We start from the raw sequence: 25,916 nt of genomic DNA on the forward strand, positions 1-25,916 counted from the left end.
AAGACTAGTGTCAACTAATCGGAACCTCTGGGATCTCAGACACTGAGACACCAACCAGGCAGCAGACACTAGCTGATATATGGCTCCCTCCAGTGGGAAAAGATGATGCACCTAACTCTCAAGAGACTTGAGGCCCCAAGGAGTGGGTAGGCTTGGCAGGTGGGGGACATCTTCTTGTAGACAGTGGAGAGGAGGAATGAGATGAGGAATTGTGTGAGGATGGACTTAGAGGGGAGCAATTACAGATTGTAAAAGAATAAAAGTAATTTAAAAATAAAAAGGAAACACAAAACCTCAGCATTTTACTTGTTGTGGTTTATTTTATTTATATAGTGTGATTTTTATGTCTTATGCTTATTTTATTTTCTCTTAAATGCAGTTATAAAATAATAATAAAAAGAGAATAAACTGTTACACTTAGAAAATTAATTCAGTTAATAGTTCATAATATACATACACTCATATTATGAAATAAAATCAGAGCTGTTCTCAAAACAATGTGTCTATTTAAATAAAGTATAATTCTTTACCAAAAAATATCCCAGTTTTAGTAAAGTACCTCAATTCAATATGGCAGTCTAGATATTTTTCCACATAGATCTTTCTACATTAAACACTGCATATAGCAATCCTTATGTCAGACCAATATGTTGCTCTCAATGATGCCTACTTAGTTTGCTCCTGCAGCCTGGAAGAGAACTGCATCTGAGTGCATTGTGCATTTACTTCAATTTCTGTTCATTAGAAAGTGACAAGTCATTAGGGACCTCATGATTACTACCTTGATGGAATGCATTTCAGGTTGTTTTTAGAAAACAGTTCTTGGATAACAGCCAGAGAGCTCTAGGGACTGAAGCTCCTGTCCTTGAGAAGGCAATGGCCTAAGCCACTCACATTATTGATGTCTTTAAATCAGCCCAGGCATTCTTACAGGGGTACTATTAACTGTGAATGTGGTAGGAAAACCACTGGTCCTATTAACCAAAATATTCAGATAGAAAAGAGCTACCAATATAGGCTTATTTCTTAGAGCACAAATGACTGCATAATTAATAACATGTAAATGAAAACCCAATATAATTGAATTCATTTTTAAAAAATTATTTTATTGGATATCCTCTTTATTTACATTTCAAATGTTATTCCCTTCCCCCCAGCCCCTGGCTCCCATCCCCCTTAGCCATTCTGACTGGTGTGAGGTGGAATCTCAGGGTTGTTTTGCTTTGCATTTCCTGATGACTGGGGATGTTGAACATTTCTTTAGGTACTTCTTGGCCATTTGGTATTCCTCAGCTGAGAATTCTTTGTTTAGCTCTGTACCCAAATTTTAATAGAATTATTTGATTCTCTGGAGTCTAACTTCTTTAATTCTTTGCATGTATTGGATATTAGCCCTCTATCAGATGTAGGATTGGTAAAGATCTTTTCCCAATCTGTTGGTTGCCGTTTTGTCCTTTTGACAGTGTCCTTTGCCTTAAAATTGCTTTGCAATTTCATGAGGTCCCATTTGTCTATTCTTGATCCTAGAGCATAGGCCATATGAGGCTGGAGCCATGGGTCTCTCCATGGGTACTCATTGTTTTGTTGTTTTAGTCCCTGGGAGCTGTGGGGGGTTTGGTTGCTTGATATTGTTGTTCTTCCTATGGCCATTTTTACAATGCTGATCCTTCTAATCCATGAACACGAGAGATCTTTCTATCTTCTGAGATTTTCAATTTCCTTCTCCAGAGATTTGAAGTTCTTGTCATACAGATCTTTCACTTGCTTAGTTAGGGTCACACCAAGGTATTTCATATTTTTTTGACTATTGTGAAGGGTGTCTTTTTCCTAACTTATTTCTCAGCATGTTGATCCTTTGAGTAGAGGAAGGCTGATTTGTTTGAGTTGATTTTATAACCAGCCACTTTGCTGAAGTTGTTTATTAGCTGTAAAGTTCTCTGTTGGAATTTTTGGGGTCACTTAAGTATACTATCATGTCATCTGCAAATAGTGATATTTTGACTCCTTCCTTTACAATTTGTATCCCTTCAACTTCCTGTTGCTGTCTAATTTCTTTGGATAGGACTTCCAGTACTATATTGAATAGGTAGGGGGAGAGTAGGCATCCTCGTCTAGTTCCTGAATTTAGTGGGATTGCTTCAAGTTTCTCACCATCTAGCTTGATGTTGGATACTGGTTTCCTCTATGTTGCTTTTGCTATGTTTAGGTATGGGCCTTGAATTTCTGATGTTTCCAACACTTTTAACAAGAAGGGGTGTTGAATTTTGTCAAATGTTTTCTCATCAACTAGTGAGATGATCATGTGGTTTGTTTCTTTGTTTCTATGGTGAATAATGTTCATGGATTTCTGTACACTGAACCATCTCTGCAACCCTGGGATGAAGCCTACTTGATCATGGTGAATGATTGTTCAGACGTGGTCTTGGATTTGGTTTGCAAGAATTTTATTGAGTATTTTTGCATCGATGTTCATGAGGGAAATTGGTCTGAAGTTCTCTTTCTTTGTAGCATCTTTGTGTGGTTTGGGTATGAGCGTAATTGTGGATTCAAAGAATGAGTTGGGTAGTGTTCCTTCTGTTTGTATTTTGTAGAACAGTTTGGCGAGCATTGGTATTAGGTCTTCTATGAAAGTCTAATGAAATTCTATAGTGAGCCAATATTGTCCTTGCTTCTTTTGGTTGGGAGACATTTGATGATTGCTTCTATTTCTTTAGGGGTTTTGGGGCTGTGTAGATGGTTTATCTGATCCTGATTTAGCTTTGGTACCTGGTATATCTCAAGAGAATTGTCCATTTCATCCAGATTTTACAGTTTTGCTGAATATAGGCTTTTGTAGTAGGATCTCATGATTTCTTCAATTTCTTCAGTTTCTGTTGTTAAGTCTCCCTTTTCATTTTTGATTTTGTTAATTTGAATATGCTCTCTGAACCCCCAAGTTAGTCTGGCTAAGGGTTTGGCTATCTTATTGATTTTCTCAAACAACCAGCTCCTGGGTTTGTTAATTCTTTGTATAGTTCTTTTTGTTTCTCCTTGGTTGATTTCGGCTCTGAGTTTGATTATTTCTTGCAGTCTACTCCTCTTCAGTGTATCTGCTTCTTTTTCTTCTAGAGCTTTCAGGTGTGCTGCCCATTTGTTAGTGTATGCTCTCTCTCCAGTTTCTTTCTAGAGGCACTCAGAGATGAGTTTTTCTCTTAGCACTGCTTTCATTGTATCCCCTAATTTGGGTGTGTTGTGCTTTCATTTTCATTAAATTTTAAAATGTATTTAATTTCTTTCCTCATTTCTTCCCTGACCATGCTATCATTGAGTAGAGAGCATTGTTCAGGTTCCATGTGTATGTTGGTCTTTTGTTGTCTTTTGTTATTTAAGACTAGCCCTAGTCGATGGTGATCTGATAGGATACATGGGATTATTTCAATCTTCTTGTATCTGTCAAGGTCTGTTCTGTGACCAATTATATGGTCAATTTTGGAGATGGTAGCATGAAGTGCTAAGAAGGTATATTTTTTGTTTTATGAGGAAATATTCTATAGATGTCTGTTAAATCCATGTGGTTCAAAACTTTTGTTAGTTTCTCTCTCTATTCAGTGTCGGCTTCCATGATATATTCATTGATGAGACTGGGATGCTGAAGTCTCTCACTATTATTGTATGTGGTACAGTATATGCTTTGAGTTTTAGTAAAGTTTCTTTTATGAATGTGGGTGCCCTTGCATTTGGAACATAGATGTTCAGGATTGATAGACAGATTTTTCCTTTGATGAGTATGAAGTGTCCTTCCTTGTCTTTTTTGATAGGCTTTGGTTGAAAATCTATTTTATTCAATATTAGAACAGCTACTCCAGCTTGTTTCTTGGACCATTTGCTTGAAAAAAATTTCCCTAGCTTTGTATTCTGAGGTAATGTGTTTCGTTGTCACTGAGATGAGTTTCCTGTATGCAGCAAAATGGTGGGTCCTATTTATGTATACAGTCTGATAGTTCTCTTAGGGTCTGTATGACATCTGTCCAAGATCTTCTAGCTTTCATAGTCTCTGTTGAGAATTCTGGTGAAATTCTGATAGGTCGGCTTCTAGCCTTCTTTAATTCAAATTTTGGGTTTAAGGTTTTCTTTTATTGAAAATAGATTATTTTCTTAGATAATATATCCTGATTATGGTTTCTCTCCTCTACTCCTCCCAAGAATTTTTAACTGGATGTTATGCACAGAGAATTCTGATATGCAAGAACATTTATAATTGAGAATTGAAGTGCAGTGTCAGATTAGTATCAATAAATTAAATTTATCACTGGATTACTTTACAAGTTTAAAAATAAACAAGTCAATGCTTGAGTTGAAATTAAACATAAATCTTGAAAGGTATGAATCATTTCTTAATTTAAATTGTTTGCTTTACTGGAAGGAGAATTCATTTACACTTCTAATGGCAACTACAGAACAATCCAGAAATATAGCTTTATTTATGCTGAGCTGATTGTATTATGTGGAACTACTTAGAAGTATATGAATAACAGGAATTTGGTAAAGTTTGAATTCATATCATATAGTTAATTATTAAAATGTACGTAATTATTTAATTACTAATGCAACTTCTGTAAAATGTACAATATTCTCTTTCTTAAGAAACAGAATAGAACAAAGCCGAAATAAACAATACCTACATTCAACAAAGTGTCAGTGTGATTTGAAACACCTTTGTGGTCATATGTCTTTTGCTTCTCTCTGTAAAGTTACATTATACACCTTGGTAGCATATGAAGAAGCCAGAACAGTTCATGGGCTCTTTTAATGCAAACGTCATTCAGCAGCTTCAATTCATCATCCTCCATCTGAGAGACATTTTTTCTTTAGATTCATTCCACTTAGTGATTCTTATCTAGTGAAGTCTAAGTTGTGAAAATACACTAACTGTGCTTTTCTTCAATTTCACAAAATATTTTTAGTTTATCTCCTTAAAGAGCCAGTTATAAAATGCTGTCTTGATGTATTCATGTCTCTTAAAATTTCTATTCATTGAGTCATTTATAATGTTGGTATAAATAGTAGTATAAAGAAATAAAATATTAACAAAGAAGATGACAGTCCAGAGAATGCAGGATGTCATTTCATTTCAGGAATGTTTTAATTCACAGGGATGAGATTTTAAGTTACTAACAAGATTTTCTCCAATGTACAGGAAAAGATAGACTATAAATTCTGACATCTAACCATTTAATCACATCATGCAGACACTCCTTTATGGAAGATGGGTGGATGAATAAACCCACAACAAGACCTAGGCACTGGATAGCTCCATGCAGAATTAAGAAATTAATTAGGAGGAAGAACTATAATTTGCGGAGCTGACATCCATTTTACTTTAGTTGCATGTATCAATGGGAAACGATTACAATTCAATTAAAATATTCAATTTTATTACTTTACTGACTGACCTTGAAGTTAATGCCTGCTTTATTTAATTGCATCATCTATGAATAAATGTTAACCCTAAAATGTTATGCCCCATTATTTTCAATGCAGTTTTCAACATCTCAACTGAATTATATCAGCCAATTTATTATCTCCTGTCATGAAAGCAAGTGGAGGTTTATTTCTTCAGGACAGCCCAATATACGATGAAGGAAACATCACAAAATAGTTGATAATACTATTTTTTACAGAGTCCAGTGAAATGAATTGTGTTCCCATCTTAACTTCAGCAGCGTACACTTTTACTGCAAAATCACTATCGATATTAGAAAAGGCATAATCAGTCTGAGAAGCAATTTTGGGCCAGCCTATAATTTTTGTTTAATCTACAGCAGGCAGGAACTGAAAATCTATAATAACAACACACACACACACACACATACACACACACAGACACACATACACAGTCACACACACACAGGCACACAGACATGCACACTGACAGACCCACACAGATACACACATATGACACATACGCAGGCACACTAATGCACACACAGACCTATACACACATATACCCAGGCACACACATAGGCGCACACACAGACACAGGCACATAGGCACACTTGGTGCATGTGCCACATTATTTCTTGCTGTTCTGTCATACTCACTAGTTATCAAAACAAATTATCCCATATTGTAAAAGTTAATTGTTTTTAAATAAATGAAACATTTAGTTCTTCCCAGACTCAAAACCTATACCATTATAACATATTTGTGTATTTTGAGAATAAGATGGAAGTGTTTTGTTAAGAATTATAGATAGGAAAAAAGGCTGGCTCTATGAGTTCTAAGATAAGAATGAGATGACATGTGAAATGCTAGAGTCAGACGAGAACATCATTTCAACATTTTACCTTCCATTCTTCTAATTAGGCCACCAAATGCTTAACTATCTTATTCACTGTGCTGAGGCTTGTCTCAATATGCGCCTTCTTTCTTAAATCTATAGCCTGAAATTTTATATCATAAAATAGACTCATTCTTATGGAATCACTTTGAAATTTACAGCATATATGAAATGAGTGGCTAGTAAATCACATTGAGTATAATTGTGCAGTTATAATAATCAATACTTACTAGCAATGGACCAAAATTTTCTCTCTCCTACTTTAGAACTATTGTGGAATTCTTTACACGAAAAGAACAAATAAAAAGTGAAATATACGTGTACAGCAGAGGAAAGGATAGTAGAAATAGCTCTTTAAGAAACACCTGCCTAAGTGTTCAAATGCGCTTTAAGTGTGGCATGACTGGAATCTGCAAGCTTGGTAAATTTAAAGATGGAGAAAGCCAAAGGCTGAGAATGAACATGCAAAAAGAGAGTGGGGTCCTTATGAGTTTAGTTATTACTGTGAGAGTTTATAGCTACATGACTGATGAATTCTTGCAGAGCTGTGGTGTTGACCTTGGACCTAGTTTGAAATTTAGAAATGTCCCTGCCCTTCAGCCCTCTGCCTTTGCTGGACGCATGCTTGGAAGTAGCAGGGCCCGTGAGTACACAGGCTCCCGGACTGGTGGAAGGGGAGAGGCTGTACTAAAACAAAAGCATTAATAAGAAAAGAATGGAACAGACTGCAGAGCAATACTAGGCATGAGAGAGACAGTACTTGTAAAACTAGGAAAGTGCGAGAGAAAAAAAGTTCAGATGATTCTTAACTTTATAGTTTAGAGCAAGTTAAAAGGTAACAGTGCCTGCTACCTTACTTGAGTTGCAAAACAACAAAATCTATGTGAAATTTGGAATAAAAAGAAATGGTACCTAGGGCATTCTGAGTAGCCATCGAGCTGAGAGGTCTCTGCCGAATGTGCAAAAAGTGTGCCCCCTCCAACCCCGATTGGTTATAGGGAGCAGGAACCATGCTGTGGGGTATTTGTTTCCAGCCTGCAGCCCCTGTGTGCAGAACAGGCACTCAGGCCATCTGCCACCAGGAACAGAGACACAGGCCAGGTACGAGGAAGAGACAAGAACCAATGACTGACAACTTATCATCCATCACAGACAATAAGATGGCAAGACAACAGAACTTGCCCCAGGGAAACTAAGACAACCTGGCAAAACCAGAACACAGGTCTCCCATCACAGCAAACAGCAGAATGCCAAACACTCCTGAAAAAGAAGACTCAGACCTGAAATCATACCTCAAGATAATGATAGAGATCCTTAAACAAGAATGGGAGGAAAAGCATAAAGAATTAGAAGCTTTTAAAGAGAAAACAAACAAAAAAAAAAAAAAAAAAAAAAAAAAAAAAAAACACTCAAAGAAATCAAAGAAATAGAGGAAAACAGAACCAAAGAGATAAAGGAATGGAAGAAGGAATTTAAAACGGAAATAGACACAATAAAGAAAACACTAAAAGAGACAACCCTAGAGGTAGAAAACCTAAAAAAGAAATCAGGAGTCACAGATGCAAGCATTTCCAACAGACAACAAGAGATGGAAGAGAGAATCTCGAGGGCCGAAGACAACATTGAAAACATAGACAAAACACTCAGAGAGATGCAAAAACCAAAAATCTCCTAACCCAAAATGTCCAGGAGATCAAGGACACAATGAGAAGACCAAACCTAAGGATCATAGGAATAAAAGAGGGCGAAGAATATCAACTAAGAGGTCCAATAAATATTTTCAACAAAATCATAGAAGAAAACTTCCCTATCCTTAAGAATGAGATGACCATGAGCATAAAACAAGCCTACAGTACTCCAAATAGGTTGGACCAGAAAAGAAATTCCTCCCGACACATAATAGTCAAAACGCCAAGTGCCCAAAGCAAAGAAAAAATATTAAAAGCAGTAAGGGAAAAAGGCCAGGTAACATATAAAGGCAGACCAATGAGAATCACACCCGACTTCTCAAAAGAGACTATGAAAGCTAGAAGAGCCTGGACAGACATCATTCAGACCCTAAGAGAGCACAGGTGCCAGCCAAAGGTGCTATACCCAGCAAAACTGTCAATCACCATAGATGGACAGACTAAGATATTCCGAGACAAAACTAAATTTACACAATATCTGACAACAAACCCAGCACTATACGAATTATAGGGGGGAAACCCAATAAACGAGGGGAACTACATCCTAATAAAAACAAGAAAACTCCTAAGCAAGAAAACCAAAAGAAGAAAGATATACAGGCACAATTCAACCTCCAAAAGCAAAAATAGCAGGAAACAGCAACCACTATTTCTTGATATCTGTTAACATAAATGGACTCAATTCCTCAATAAAAAGATATAGGTTATCCGACTGGATACATAAATAAAACCCAGCATTTTGCTGCATACAGGAAACTCATCTCAGAGACAAAGACAGACACTATCTCAGAGTAAAATGTTGGGAAAAAACCTTCGAAGCAAATGGCCCCAAGAAGCAAGCTGGAGTGGCTATTCTAATATCGAATAAAGTAGATTTTGAACCAAAAGTTATCAAAAAAGACAAGAAGGACACTTTTTACTCATTACAGGGGAAATTTGTCAGAAGGAACTCTCAATCTTTAACATATATGTCCCAAATACAAAAGTACCAATATTCATAAAAGAAACCCGACTAAAGCTCAAAAAATACTTGGCACCACACACAATAATAGTGGGAGACCTCAATACTCCACTCTCACAAATGGACAGATCATGGAAACAAAAACTGAACAAGGACACTGTAAAACTAGCAGAGGTTATGAACCAACTAGAATTAATAGATATCTACAGAACATATCATCCTAAAACAAAAGAATACACCTTCTTCTCAGCACCCCATGGAACCTTCTCAAAAATTGACCACATAATTGGTCGCAAAACGAGCCTAAATAGATATAAGAAGATTGAAATACTCCCATGCATCCTTTCAGATCACCATGGTCGAAGGCTGGCCTTTAATAACAACCAAGACAACAAAAAATAACAACAAATAACAACAAAGACAACCCATATACACATGGAAACTAAACAACGCTCTGTTAAAGGATAGCAGGGTCAAAGAAGAAATAAAGAAAGAAATTAAGAATTTTCTAGAATTCAATGAAAACAAAAACAAAACATACCCAAACCTATGGGATGCAATAAAAGCAGAACTGAGAGGAAAACTCATAGCTCTGAGTGCTTCCAAAAAGAAACTGGAGAGAGCTTACATCAGCAACTTGACAGCACAGCTGAAAGCTCCAGAACAAAAGGAAGCAGATACACCCAAGAAGAGTAGACGGCAAAAAATAATCAAACGTAGGGCAGAAATAGACCAAATAGAAACAAAAAGAACCCTTCAAAGAATCAACAAAACCAAGAGCTGGTTCTTTGAGAAAATTAACAAGATTGATAAACTCTTAGCCAGACTAACTAGAGGGCAAAGAGAGAGTATCTAAATTAACAAAGTGAGAAAGGAAAGTGGAGAAATAACAACTGGAACTGGGAAATTCAAGAAATCATCAGATCCTACTACAAAAGCCTATACTCAACAAAGCTGGAAAATCTGGAGGAAATGGATGAATTCTTCACAGATACAACATTCTAAAATTAAGCCAGCATAAGGTAAACCATCTAAATAATCCTATAACACATACAGAAATAGAAGCAGTCATCAAAAGCTTCTCAACCAAAATAATCCCAGGTCCAGATGGGTTCAGTGCAGAATTTTATCAGACATTTATTGATGACCTAATACCAATACTCTCCAAACTATTCCACAAAATAGAATCAGATGGAACACTACCTAACTCATTTTTTGAGGCTACAATAACCCTCGTTCCTAAACCACACAAATACCCTGCAAGGAAAGAGAACTTCAGACCAATCTCACTTATGAACATTGATGCAAAAATATTCAACAAAATCCTTGAAAACCGAGTACAAGAACACATGAAAACGATCATTCACCATGATCAAGTAGGCTTCATCCCTGGGATGCAGGGATGGTTTAATATACAGAAATCAATCAATGTAATCCACCATATAAACAAACTCAAGGAAAAAAAAACCACATCTCACTAGATGCTGAGAAAACATTTGACAAAATTCAACACCCCTTCATGTTAAAAGTCTTGGAAAGAACATTAACCCAAGGCCCATACCTAAACATAATAAAAGCAATATACAGCAAACCAATAGCCAACATCAAACTTAACGGTGGGAAACTTGAAGCAATCCACTATAACCAGGGACTCGACAAGGCTGCCCACTCTCCCCCTACCTATTCAACATAGTACTGGAAGTCCTGGCCAGAGCAAATAGACAGCAAAAGGAGATCAAAGGGATACAAATCGGAAAGGAAGAAGTAAAAACATCTCTATTTGCAGATGACATGATAGTGTACTTAAGTGACCCCACAAATTCCTCCAGAGAACGCTCACAGCTGATAATCAAGTTCAGCAAAGTGGCTGGATATAAAATTAACTCAAACAAATGAGTAGCCTTTCTCTACTCAAAGAACAAGCATGTGGAGAAATAAATTAGCTAAAAGATACCCTTCACAATAGTCACAAAAAATATGAAATACCTTGGTGTGACACTAACTAAGCAAGTGAAGGAAGACCCTGTATGACAAGAACTTCAAACCTCTAAAGAAGGAAATCAAGGAAGATTTCAGAAAATGGGAAGATATCCCATGCTCATGGATTGGAAGAATCAACATTGTAAAAATGGCCATCTTACCAAAAGCAATCTACAGATTCAATGCAATCCCCATCAAAATACCAACCCAATTCTTCATTGAGTATGAAAGAGCAATGTGTAATTTCATCTGGAATAACAAAACACCTAGAATAGCAAAATCTATCCTCTACAACAAGAAAACATATTCAGGAATCACCATCCCTGACCTCAAGCTATATTACAAGGCAATTGTGCTAAAAACTGCATGGTACTGGTACAGAGATAGGCACTTGGAACAATGGAATAGAACAGAAATGAGCCCTCACATATATGGTCACTTGATTTTTGACAAAGGAGCTGTAAACATTCAATGGAAAAAGGACAGCCTCTTCAACAAATGGTGTTGGTCCATCTGGCACTCAGCATGCAGAGAAATGAAAATAGACCCTTCCTTATCTCTTTGTACAAAGCTCAAGTGCAAGTGGATCAAAGATCTCCACATTAAACCAGGTACACTGAAACAATTAGAAGAGAAAGTAGGGAAAACCTTAGAACACACAGACTCAGGAGAAATTTTCCTGAACAGAACACCAATGGCTCGTGCTCTAAGGTCAAATATTGAGAAATGGGTCTTAATTAGATTGCAAAATTTCTGTAAGGCTAAGGACACTGTCAAGAAAACAAAACGGCAGCCAACAGAGTGGAAAAAGATCTTTACCAACCCCACATCAGATAGAGGCCTAATATCCAAGGTATACAAAGAACTCAAGAAGCTAGACACCAGAGAATCAAACAACCCTATTAAAAAATGGGGTACAGAGCTAAACAAAACATTCTCAATTGAGGAATATCGATTGGCTGAGAACAATCTAAGGAAGTGCTCGACATCATTAGCCATCAGCGAAATACAAATCAAAACAACCCTGAGATTCCACCTCACACCAGTCAGAATGACTAAGATCAAAAATTCAGATGACAGCAGATGCTGGTGAGGATGTGGAGAAAGAGGAACACTTCTCCACTGCTGGTGGGGTTATAAACTAGTACAACCACTCTGGAAATCAGTCTGGTGATATCTCAGAAAATTGGACATAGTACTACCTGAAGACACAGTTATTCCACTTCTGGCCATTTACCCCAGAGAAGCTCCGATATACAACAAAAACACATGCACCACAATGTTCATAGCAGCCCTATTTATAATAGCCAGAAGCTAGAAAGAACCCAGATGTCCTTCAGTAGATGAATGGATACAAAAATTGTGGTATATTTACATAATGGAGTACTACTCAGCTATCAGAAACAATGACTTTATGAAATTCATAGGAAAATGGATGCATCTAGAGGATATCATCCTGAGTGAGATAACACAGTCACAAAAGAACAGATATAATATGCAGTCACTGATAATTGGATACTAACCCCAGAAAACTCTGAACACCCAGAAACAACCCACAGACTGTGTGAAGATCAAGAAAAAAAAATAAGAAAGAAAATGAAAAACCATTATGCTCAATCCTTACAAACCAAGTAAACTTTGACTAATTCTAGGTTACATCCTGTTTTACATGTACTTTATGCTCATTGTAACTAGTAAGATCTTAATGCACACTATCAAACCAAGCACTGAAAAAAAAAAAAACCAAGCTTGGACAAAAATGTATTTGTATACTTTTATGCAAAAATGCTTACAATCTGTACATTTATCTTTGTTTTTTAAAATAAAGTTGTTCAATTAAAAGAAAAAAAAAAAAGAAATGGTACCTATCATTCTAGAAGTGTGTTGCATTTCCAGAGAAAAGACTCTAATTGGCAGTGAGGAAAACGGGGTCAGAGCCCAGCAGAGAGCCCTGGACGGCAGACACGGAAATAGAAACAGAAGCTGTGAGATGAACTGACTATAGGACAACACTCAATGTGAGTCAAAAATACAGCAAAGAGCCCGAGGAACCGACATTTTAATGACAGGAAGACTGAACTGTGGAAAATGCAAATCTGATCGTGTTATTTTCTCCTCCCTCCTTGCCAAATCTATTGAAATATATTTGACATATTAGTATTCAAGTATGCAACTTAGTAGTTTCATATATGTAGATGTTTCAAAGTATTCATCATAGTAAAGCTAATTAACTTTCTATAACCTTGCATAACTACTATTTGTTCTGGGGATGGCCACTGAGGACTGAAACCAGGCTCTCCTGCTGCTAGGTAAGTGCTCTACCATTGCCCTACAGATTCTGAGCCCTACTTACTGTTTTCCATAATCATAAAAATCCACTTCTGAACAAGGGATGCTGGTCCAGGCCTGTAACCCTGTACTCCAGTGGCTGATGCAGAACAACAGCACAATCTGAGGTCTGTCTAGGCCCTGTTCTGAGTTTTGGAGCGCCTAAGAAGCAAGGTGAGACATGTTCAAACTGCCCCTCTGAACAGTAAAAACTTACCCTCTGTAGTCTATGAATCTACACAATATTTATAGATCAGTTGAATATAACATAAAAGAACATTACCCAAATAATAACTGAAAGTTAGTAAAATGCAAACACTCTCTGGAAAGTTCCAGTACATAATACAGTATGATCAGCTACAGTGACAGTCCTACACTCATACAGGACCTCCAAAATTCACTCATGTCGTGAGCTTATTCGCCATATCCTCCCTCCTCCTAACTGCTCTGTACTCTTTCCCTGACCTTCACAGCTTTAGATTCTACAAAGAGGTCGTGTAGAATTTTACTTTCTCCCTTCCAGCACTGATTTTTCTCTGGTGATATTGGAACGCCTGCAGAAGTGCAGAATGAAGGGGTGGGTTTACTTCAGGGTTCTTTTTTTCCCATTCTGTTCTATTTGTCTTTTATGATTTCTTAAATGACAACATCATATTGAAAAAAAATGTAAAAAAAAAGAAAAATAATGCATCATGAAAATGTACCACAGCTTGAAATTTATTATCGGTATACAAATATCCTTACATATACATATATGAATAAGACAGATATTCATATATATCATATATTTGAAGATATAAGTATAAATGCTTTAGGAATGAAATATCATTTTATTAAAAAATTCAAAGAACGTATCCATACCAGAATCAGATATTCCAGGGCTAATTTTTCCTGCCTTGCCTGAAGAAACAATATGCTAGTATTAAAATAAAGGAGATCAGCATTCTTTTTCTCTACTGTTATAATCTTAACTCTATTTATATAGTGATAAAATGATATATCTACTCAGGGATACTCGGTTTTATAACTAGTTGCATTTGTATTTCAAACTAAAGATTCTATAAAATATACTTAAAATTTGAGATATAATCCTTGATTTTATTTCATAAGTAGAAAATGGTAAATAATTTATGAGACAATTGGGTATGGTAAAACTATGAAGCTTAAAAATCTGTACTAAATTACTCTAAATGAAGACAGAATATATTTAAATCAAAATTATCTATACTTTAAATCATATTAAGCAATCTTTTAAACGAAATAATTATTTGAACCAAGTTCAGGTATAAAAATTGTTAACTATAGAATATAAAAGAATAACATAAATTGCTTTTAACCTTTGCTGTTCAGCATTCTTTCTAGGAAGGCTATTACAATGCACGGTTTTAATTATGTCCATTATTATCCAAATGAATGACAGAAGAGTGCAGAGAGAGAGAGAGAGCAGTAATTAGCATGCCTTGGCATGGCTTCTCTGGGCAGTTAGAAGCAGAAGCAGAGGAAGGTAATGTATAGAATATCACAGTGTGCTTGCGTGGGAGTGGAAGCCAGCAATTGTGAAGGCTACAGTTAAAGCGTATGTTCTAATTAGTATAGGCATCTCTATTGTGAATCTAACATGGTGAAACTTTAAAAAGTATGCATTAAATTTGGAAAGAAAATTTTAGTTAGCAGCCTTCTGAGAGAACTGAGGGTTTAAAAGCAGCTCAAGATACTAAAAGGAAAGAGGACAGTAAGTATGAGATATTTTGCACCATGACCTCATCTGAAAAGTCAAGAGAAATCTGTGTACAGCCAAAAGGAAAACTAAAAACAGCTCCACAGTTCATGAATTTGTTGCAAATGTCTAGATCATCTTATAATATGGTATTTAAAAAAATAAACACCAGAGATGTACTGCTGGGAAATGAAGGGCCTGAGGTAGGGAAGGGACTAAGGAACAGGAGGACACACAGGCAGCATGAGTGGAGGTGCTGGCCTACTCTGCTAAGAGGACTCAAGCTGGCAGTGCACAGGGCAGGGCACTTCGCCGGGTCCTGTGTCCACAGCTTGTAGGGAAAGGACTACTCCAAGGGCACTTTGAGAATAACCAGTGGTGCAGTGGCAAAAAAGCAATCTCCTAGGGGGAAAGAGGAGAGCAACTTGAGAAACTCCACGGCAATAAATCACCCTGGCCAGATGGCATTCAGCTGAGAGTTTCTGAAGAAAATAAAGTGTGACATGCCCGAGCATCCGAAAACCAGCAACTGTTTCTAAGCAGTGCTGTTTTGCTAATATGAAGCCTTTCTTTAGGAAAGAACAACAATGAAATTAAGATTTATAGAGGTATACATGAGAAGCTCTTGTGTTGATAATGGAGAAACTGATAGAGTCTAATTAAGAATAGCTTCCTTCTACATCAGGATAAGGTTAACTGGCTGAGGTCAAATTGCTCACCGAGTCTATAAAGAGAACACTGTTTCTCTCCATCCTATTAAACTTATCAGGAAATGTCAATAAAATACTAGATAGAAGCAAAACAGTAAATGTAATTTATTTGGGAATTACATGAAGCTTTTAACAAGGTCACATTAGACTGTTGGGGGGCATAAATAAGCACAATCTCCAGGAAGAGAGGCCACAAGAGAAACTTCTGCCATTAATTGTCAAACTTGCTAAGTAAGGAAAACAAAGTTTCAGGGACAATTTCTCTTTTGTTCCCTAGTAGTGGGTCATGGGCATCTTTTAAGGGTAGCCTAAAGGGTAAAAAACTTAAGAGTGTATGTTCAAAGTCTGAAGAAAAGAAAAATGGAGGTCACCAGTAGCACAGATTTCCTTCCTAGTAGGCTGTGATGATTCCCACCAGGTACAGGAGGCATGGAGACAGTGGGGAAGGAATTACAGCTCCCCGATCAAGAAAGTAAGCAAAAGTCAACTCGGCAAATGAGGGATAAAAACATATAACAAAGTCAATATTCATGAAATGGAGCTGAAAGCAGCATTTCTCAGTAAGTTTCTTATCAGTATACTGAGTATAAGCCACAGGTTTAAAAGAGAACTAACATAGCTGTTAGCATTGTTAGACTGATTTGTCATATCAAAGTAGGACTGCCATCTTCAGTGGGGCCAATCTTGGACAGTTCGTTTACTAAATAGTACATACTTATATGCCCAATACCAGGTTATTTAAAAAAGTCTTCTGTAGAACAAACTACTTCCATACCCAGTAGTATATTACTCAAAAGTTACAAAAGGGAAGCCAGTCTCCATCCTTCAGTTTTCCCACCTCTCATTACCTGTTCTGTCTCAGTACAGAGCCAATTATATAAGGAAAGAGCAAGGGCTGGAAGCAGAAATCTGAAATTCATGCAAAGATCTGGGCACTCTGCTATGCCATTACAGGGCAGCACTAGATGTTAGCTCCCAGACCACAGCAAGACTCTTCACCTGTAACTCTTCCTGCTTGTGATCACTGTCTGTGAAGCCACAAAACGTACTAGTAGCCTTTCACAGCTTGCAGATTGCTATTAAATACCAATTCTCTTCCGAACAATAACCCGTGGCCTCCCTCACAGGATAAACAGCTAACTCTTTAAGTAGTGCTCACACAGTACCACTGTGGGCCTGGAATGTTCTGGTCACTCTGCTCACTGAATTACAGTGGCTTCTCTCGGTCATGTTCAAAGTATTCATCCTTCTTGAAGAAGTAATTTCAAGTCATGTTAGGAAATACAGGAAAGTATTTTTTTTGAATGTTTGTTTATGTTAACACTTTCTGGAGATTTCTATTGTTAAAGAATTATTATCTCTGTGTTTAGGGTGTATTGTATATTAATATTTTCTGCAAATACCCAACTCTTCATGCCATCTTGCCCCTACACTACTAGAACAGTAATTGTAAACACTTGCAAAACACAATACTCAGTATTAACTTATTAATTCCACCCTGCCCATCTGCTTAGCTGCTCTGCCATCTCAAAGTACAACCCACACAAATGAAACAGCATGTAAAATCTTACTAAGGATGGTTTTCAAGGGCTAGTAGTTAATGTATCTACATCATACTATATAGACATTCCTGATGCATTTTTCCTGGTCGGATGCAGTAGCTAGGTATATCCAGTTAATATGAATGAGTCAATACTGATTCTGTTATCAAAAGTATTAGCAATATGAATAACCTCTAAACCATCAGCAAAGGTAAAGAGCATGAGATTCAACACACATTCAAATAACTGTCCAAAGGGTAAGAAGAGTTAGGTAGAGAAAGAATGATGTTAAGTATCGTGGGGACTTACTTCTAACAAGTTGATGCTGACTCATTAGTTCATATTTACTTGAGTAACTGAGATCCTTGCTTTTATATCTCTTAGGTATACAGTCTGGCATCACATAGAGGTATGTCCCCGAAAAGTATAAACACATTACCTCACATTTTACGTAGCAAGGGAATAAATTCTGAGGACTGAAGTGATGGCTTGACCATTAAAGTCTAGGCTCACAACCAAAAATATAAGAATGAAATTTGAAATATTTTCTTGAATATAATTTTGATGAGTTACAACTATAAAAAACAAAATAATCACTTAGCAAGAGTTTGACACTATTAGAAAAAAATAAGCAAAGGAACAAAAGAATCCCAAAGCCTCATGGGTAAAGGGTAGGAATTAAAATTTCATTTTGAAGTAGCCTTTTTAATTTGGAAATGAAAATTCTCACAAATGATATTTCAAATATGTTCAAAAATTCCAAACCTGTTCAAATATGTTGTTGTTGAAGGGAAACTGGAACTTTCTCAGTGGAAGAAAATGAGGTACGAAAAGAAAGAAATAGCTTGGCATTGTGGTTCTGATGAAGACGGAGTCCTGAACAGTCCACACTTCTTCCTGTCTGCTTCTGTTATGTGCCAATGCAAAGAGTTGCGCTAATTTACCTCAACATAAACGAGGACCCTTTAGGTCAACAGTTTTTTTTTCTTTTGCCACTTGATGTTAGACAACCTTCATATTTTAAAAAAATGCAATTACGAAGCACAGCTGAATGGCCCCAGAGCGCACTGGCTCCATTAAATTTGTTTGTGTCTAATTACACCTGGCCATGGCAGGTGAGAAATGCATTATGATAAGATTTTTTTTATACTGGAGCCAACAAAGAAATAAAATAAAATCAGTGACTTCCAATCTAATTAGTATTTAAAAGTTCGTTGTATTTGCTCTTTAAGACCTTTATGAAGTTTGGCTTTGTGGAACACCATTATAATTATGCTTTTAAGTTTTGGAGGCAAACATTTGCTTCTAGAAAACCTACTCCAAGTCATCAGTGTAAGCTATCACCAATGCCAATCACAGATGTGTTTCTTACATCTCTCTAGTTTAACATTTTAAAGCTAGTCAAATGTTGTCATTTATAAATAGCAACACTGCTCAAAGTTTTCTAAACATGTAACTACATTTTTTCTGAAATATCCTTTGCAAATCATACAAGAACGTGAGGCTGGCAATAGCCCCAGCGATTTAACCAGTTTACATGACTTTTTATGAATGTGTCAAAGATATAGATTATCTATGATAAATAAATAAATAAGTAGAACAGAAAAAACAAACAAGGGAAACCTATGTGTACTTGAGCAGCCTCTGTAGGAGATACCAACAGACAGGTCAGAGACTTCAATCAAAAGATTTGAAAAGAGATGATAAGCAGATTCATCACAGAGATGTTAGGAGACCTACATATTGTCTGCATAAGAATGGTAGCAAAAATAACAATAATAATGGACCACTAGTGAGATTAGAAACAAATCCATGTGGTATGCACCTTTAATCCCAGGACCAGGGAGTATGACTATGAAATCAAACTGCCTGATCCAGTTAGTAAAACCTTGTCACAAACAAGCAAGCTAGCTAAAATCACACAAGCATACGACAATTCATTCCCCACAGAAAACAGATAAAAACACATAATTAAAATATAAACAATTAAAAATACATCATATAAATCATGAGGCGGATGAGTAAAAATTTTTCAAGGCTTGTGTTAGGTAAAATACAGTGATGATGATGATGAATGCTGTGTTTTCCATAGTATCATGAAAATGGATTTCAAGTGAAAGAAAAATTAGTCAGACTCAGTAAAAGAATTTATCACCAGCAAAGCTAAATTGAAGAATATTAAAGTGAGTTACTGAGGCAGCAGTAAGTTATCCCAGAGTTAAGCAAGTACATTACAGGAGGATAAAGTACAGTGAGAGGGAGGACGGAGGCAATATACATAAATGGTATATAAACAAAAATAAGACATTACAGAGACAGATACATGTGTAGATTAGAATGCAAGGCAATGCAGCATGCAGAGGAAGGAAATACAGTTAATGTTCAGTAACCATTAGGAAAGACTGGAAGAAAGAAACATTTAACTAGTTAATTATCAAATATAAAAATGGGAGCCAATTGATAAAAAAGAAAGAGGAAAATTATATCAAATACCTTTTATAATTCAGATAAATAGTAAGCTGAATATATAAATTTGAGTCCAATATAAATCAATAAACAAAAGCTCAACTGTAGAGTTGTTCCAAGATTGATGCAGAGCAGAAGCCAAGCTGAGGAGGAAATAAAATGTAAAACCCCAACAGCCTGTTGAGTCAACAGTGCCAGAAAGCTTACACTGGAAGGCAAAGGCATTTGAAAACTAAGAGCTATTTTATAAAAAACAAGGGTTTCTACAGGGAAAGCAGAGGACAACATAAATCTATATGCAACGAACAGCAGGTTGTTTTTTGTCATGTTTAGTTTACACAGGAGTTCACTATCTAGTCCTGGCTAGGCCAGAACCCACCATATACCAGGCTTATCTCTATAATCTTCAACATTTACAATTATTTTTAAAAAGAAAATTTTGAGAAAAGCTCAGTTTGTCTTGATAAAATTAGATTTGATGAAGCTGAAATCTAATCTAGAAGAGCAAAAAATCCTCTAATAAAGTTTTTCTCTCTGAGGAGATGTCTATGTTCAGATTGCTTCAGAACATTAAAGAATTAATACTAATAGCACAGAAGACCTTTTGGACAATAGAAAAGGAGGAAACAGGTTGAAGCTTGTGTTATGAAGCCATATCACCCACGTCTGTCACTACCCTAAAGGAAAATTCTAGACCGGTCATCGAATAAACTTGCATGAGAAAATCCTGAACAGGGTCAGGACGATGAATCAAGCACTGCTTAGAGAATTGTCACAAACATGTGACACATCCAGGCAGTGCAGGCAAGATGATCTTAACAGATTTACAAAAGATAAAATTCTATAACCACTCTTATTTTCTAAGTGCTCTCTGAAGATTATCTTAATTCAGTAGAGATTTATTACAAGCATGGTCACAAATTGGCTGAACAACGAAATAAGAATTTAGATGTACACTCCTTGAAAACAAGTAGCTCAATGGTTGCTTTGATCAACACAGTTTGGCAAGTGACAATATGTGTCTAAGAAGAACACCAACCAACAACGATGTAGTTTCTTGGTGCTGTGAGCTGACATGTACCAGATACAACTCTCTTAAGGACACTCAGAGGTTAGGAAATCCTCAGCACGTAGACCAGGTGCAGCCTCTTCATTCAGAAAGCACAGCATTTGGTTAAATGTTTTTTGTTTCACAGAATTTGGTTTCACGCTCCTTTTTTTTTTTTTTTTTTTTTTTTTGTCAAAGGCAATTAAAAACATGGATTTATAGCACATACTAATAGTAAACAACATAGTTTGCTTATTAAAATCTTTTACATATATTTTGCCCATTACTACTGACTTGTTCAATAGTGATGAATAAGCCCAGGCCATGCCTCTGCACTGGCAAGGGCCTCTGTAATGAAACAACAGAGATAAAGAAAAGTTCAGATGAAAGTGAATAAGGAAAAGGATCACAAAGGCTAAAGGTACGAAGTTCTTAAAGGAACGTAGACAACATTACTACAAAACTATATAGACTATCGAAGGATGGCTCTACAAAAGTTAATGCATTGAACTATACCAAAATGAACATGTTTTCTCTTTCAGAGGGTAACATTAGAGGGTGAAGAAAAAAAACACAGCAGAATATGAGAGCATACTTAAACAGCACAAATTTTATAATGTAATTATATGTGGAATTTATAAAATAGCATATACAACAATTCCAAAATAGCAGAAGGGGCTGTGGAGAAGGCTCAATGGTAGAACGTTTGCCTAGCATGGCTTAGACCCTGGGCTTGGTCCTATATACCCATGAGTACACACTCAAACAATTTGAACTCTCATTATTCACTAAGTATATGAGCCGAGCAATGGCATTAGTCACTAGAAATGTATAAAATAATAATGCCATGAAATGCAGCTGTATCCACTAGAGGTATAGAAAGAAAGGGAGGAAACATGGCATGTTGATAGTATATAAAAACAGGAAGCCCCCCTGAAGTGAAGGCTGGTAGGAAATTAAAATGTTAAGAATTACTCTGGAAGCCAATTTGGCAGTTCCTTAAAGTAAGATATATAAGGCATCACGATACAGAAATTCGACTCCCAATTCAAGGGAAATGCAAACACATGGTAAGAGAAAACTTGCATAAATGTCCACAGGAAGAGTATTCACATCACCCTCAAGTAGGAAGAACACAATGTTCATGGACAGAAGAGCTTAATATGTGGTGGTATAACATATCTCTGCAATGGAATATTATATAGATATACAAACACCCAGAAATGACACATGATGTAATCTGGGTAAAACTTGGAAACATTTTTCTTAAGAAGCCAGTCCTAGTAGGTCTTATATTGTGGCATTCTATTAGTAAGAAGTTGAGACATGAAAATCTATAAAGATAAAAATAACTTTTCCTCCTGGTGGTTGGACCTGGGAAGAAAAACTACAATCTAAAGAAATTAGATTTTGATAGTAAGTGGGCAAGGAATTTTGGTGGGGAGGGAAACAAAAATGTTCTAAATTTAGATGTGGTAAATGACTGAACTTGTACATTTATTTGAAATTAGGGTTTGAACTTTAGATATTTATAAAACAAAACAGCTACATTCCTTGCAAATTGAGTTAAAATTCTTAGAAAAAAGGAAAATGGGGCTGAGGGTTCAGCTGGGCACTAAAGGATATGCCCACCATGTACAAGGTATTTGTGGGTTCAATTTGTATAATCACAAAGGCAGGTGGTGGGTGTATGGTCAGACATTACACAGGTAGCAGCAATATTAATATTGTTATCTAAGATGATTACTGTAATTTAAAAATTATTTTACTTTGTGAATGTGTGTGTGTGTGTGTGTGTGTGTGTGTGTGTGTACTACTATCAAAAGCTCCTAAGTTTCATTAAACTACAAGGTCTATCTATATTGACTATAGTATGTCTATTCCCATATTAACCTAAAGAAGTTTATACAATTTGGATGGACGGTGTGCACATTAAGACATGCTTTAAAGATGGTTATATGGCATCCCCAGCCTGACCTTATGGACTCCGTGCCAGAAGCCAAGCCGTGTGGCCCTGCTCCCGCAGCTGTCCGTGTGGCCCTGCTCCTGCAGCTGTCCGTGTGGCCCTGCTCCCGCAGCTGTCCGTGTGGCCCTGCTCCTGCAGCTGTCCGTGTGGCCCTGCTCCTGCAGCTGTCCGTGTGGCCCTGCTCCCGCAGCGGTCCATGCCATCGCAGGTTGCTCTTCTCTTCTTCTTCTCACTTGTTCTATTTCTCTTGTGCTCTCTGCCAGTCTGTATGTCCCTCTCATGTCCCCACTCTGAAATGGCCTTTTGGCACCTCCCGCCCACACCATGATATCTGTTGCAGCATTCTGATCCAACAAGGTCCTCTGCCAATAAGTCTCTACAGATATGTTATACCTAATATAATTCTGCTTCAGCATATTATACATTTTTCATAAAAGTATTTTTATAATTTCACGGAATTTTTACGAGTAGCACCCATTCATCAGATTATATCACATCAAATACATGTTTCTTTAGGGTGGTCTTCTGAACCCCTTAGAATTCAGTGATTCTGAACCTCTGAGTTGTACCCCACAGAGATAACAGATTAGATAGATATCCTGCATATCAGATCTTTACAGTATGATTCAGAAAAGTAGAAAATTACAGTTATGAAGTAGCAACAAACTAATTTTATAAGTGAGATCATCACAACATGAGGAGCTGTATTAAAGGGTCTCAACATTAGGAGGGCCTTAGATAAATACCATTTATAATCTATACTTGATAATCAAGGTATGCAGACAACAGAACCAGATTTCTACTATGCTCTTGCAGATTCCTTAGCAATATACTCTTCTGACTCATACTCAGAGTAAACAGCTTCCACTATCGACAATGGCATACACTGTTCATTACAGTAACAGCTGTTAGCATCGAAATGACAAGAACAGGAACTATAAGACCTGCGTGGGAGCTGCAGGTTCCGAATTACCAGAGTGAGACACCCAAAACAACTGGCGACACTGCTGTTAGGTGGCACCTTTGTGTCATCAGCTTCCCTTCGGTGCAAATCAAGGTCCAGAATTTTCTTACTATCTGTTAGGGTTAGCACCAGAATGATAAGATAGCTAAGCCAGGACTCTGGGTTATGTTGCTTGATTATAACTTTAATTCGATTGTATATCCCTTTTCATCTCTTACAATTCCCCACATTTCCACTTACTACCTGCTTTGACATAAACCCTTCTATACTTAGGCTTTCTGGTTCAGTAGATATATTAGTAGACCAGAGGACCAGTAAAAACAGTGGCCCTGGTAAAAACTTCCTTCAAAGATACTACAGGATTTGAAAAATAAAGATTCACAGGACACTGAGCTGTGTGTTTACAGAATGGTTTTAAGCTGCTGAGTTGGAAGGCAGGGAGGTATGCATATACTAATACATGCTTTTAAGAATATATTTTGCAGATTCATCTGATCAGATTTTTAGACCACTGCCTTCCTCAAGCCTTGTTATCAACTAGTGTAATGTGGGAAAAAACATTAAAAACGAAAAACATGCTTCGGCTAGTGGAATTGACACACTAAGTTTTGTTCACTGATAAGTTTTTTTGCTCACTCTGTTTTCTAAATGCAACTTTAAATGCAGGCCTAGATCTACATGTTTTAGTTCAGTATTTTGCTGTGATAAGACACCACAATGTAAAGCAACATGGGGAGAGAATGGTTTATCTGTTTTACAGCTTGTAGTTCACCACCCTGGGAAGTCAGAGCAGGAACTCAAGGAAGGAACCTGGATGCAAGAATCTGAGGCAGACACCTTGGAGGAGTACTGCTTACTGACATGCTCAGCCTTCTTTCTTACACAACTCAAACCCACCAACCCCGGGATGCCACCACTCCCAGTTATCTGGGCCCTTCCCGCCAGCCATTAATCATGGCTGAATTGCCTAGAGGCCAGTCCTGTTACACACAGTGGTGAGACTGGAGGAAAAAAGAGCGTTTGCACTCACTCCCCCTTGTCACTTCCTTCTTGCCCCCCAGTCAGCTCCATTCCCAGCAGGATCCTGCCAGTATTTCTTTAGCTGATTAACTCTTAAACCTAATTGATTTTTCTCATGATCAATTAGTTCCTTTATTTAATGGATAAAGACAAACAGGACAGTTAGTGGTGTGTTTACAAAATGGTCTTAATTGCTGAATTGGGAGAAAGGTATGCATATATGCTTTCAAATATATTTACTGCTACTTTGCAAACATATTTTTCAGGAAGCAGAAAAATTTCCGGTGATGGGAAAAACTGGTCTTGTACTTTCTCTCTGGCTGGATCTGCCCATCCCTTCTTTGTATCAAAATGTATCCTGAAAAATCAGAACAGATAAGGACTTCCCTTCTAGCAATACTGTCATTGATTTTTAAAATCAATGTACTTATTGTTTTCTACAAGTATGCAATTAATACATTTACAAGAGAATTGCACATGTTCTAAAGGGTTTATTTTAGCTAATGGAAAAGACAGAGGTAACAATAGACAACTGGCCTTATTTCCCACCAGTATTTTGATTTTTCTAATAATAGCACCTCCAATATCCTTCAAATAAAAAAAAATCACTAAAGGAGAAAGAAAGTACAGATAGAATACAGAATTAGTATAGTTTTATACAGTCCAAAATTTGATTTCAAATATCATGAAGTCCTGATGTATGAGATATGCATTTAGACACATAGATAAGTATTATCTAAACCAAGAAAGCAAGGGCTTCTTGAGAACATGATGTTTCATGTCTAGGACTGAGAATAGTCCAGATGACACCATAAGGTCACAGCAGCATTGTTGCCGAATTGACTAGGGCAGCATCAATTCCTGGCAGACTTAAATTATACTGTTACAATGGAACATCATCTTGTTGTGAGGGTGGACACAAAACTCCTGTCTCTGAAGTGTGGATGGTTTCATAAACAATATTTGAAGTCCGACACAGTAGAGAATATAGTATGCTTCCATTTATAAAACACTACAGGTCCAGGAGTAGGGTGTGACTCACTTAGGTTACTACCATATTACATGAGACCCTGTGTTCTCTTCCTTCCCTACAAAAATTTAAAAATTAAAAGAAAAACTTATTAGGTGGAAGGGAACTTGCTAACTTGGGAGGGCAAGTATGGATAAAGACAGTGGTAGTAATGCTATCTAAATTGGGAGCTTGGATC

The 25,916-nt window shown here is 36.8% G+C and overlaps 1 protein-coding gene across 1 annotated transcript in view; it reads right to left on the reverse strand.

Moving 5' to 3' along the window:
* Nucleotides 1-25,916, reverse strand: part of DPH6 (diphthamine biosynthesis 6) — a 117,244-nt gene that overhangs the window by 13,523 nt on the left and 77,805 nt on the right. The gene's annotated exons all lie outside the window — the stretch shown is intronic.

Source organism: Micromys minutus, assembly GCF_963924665.1.
Source record: "Micromys minutus genome assembly, chromosome: 17".
NCBI lineage: Eukaryota > Metazoa > Chordata > Mammalia > Rodentia > Muridae > Micromys > Micromys minutus.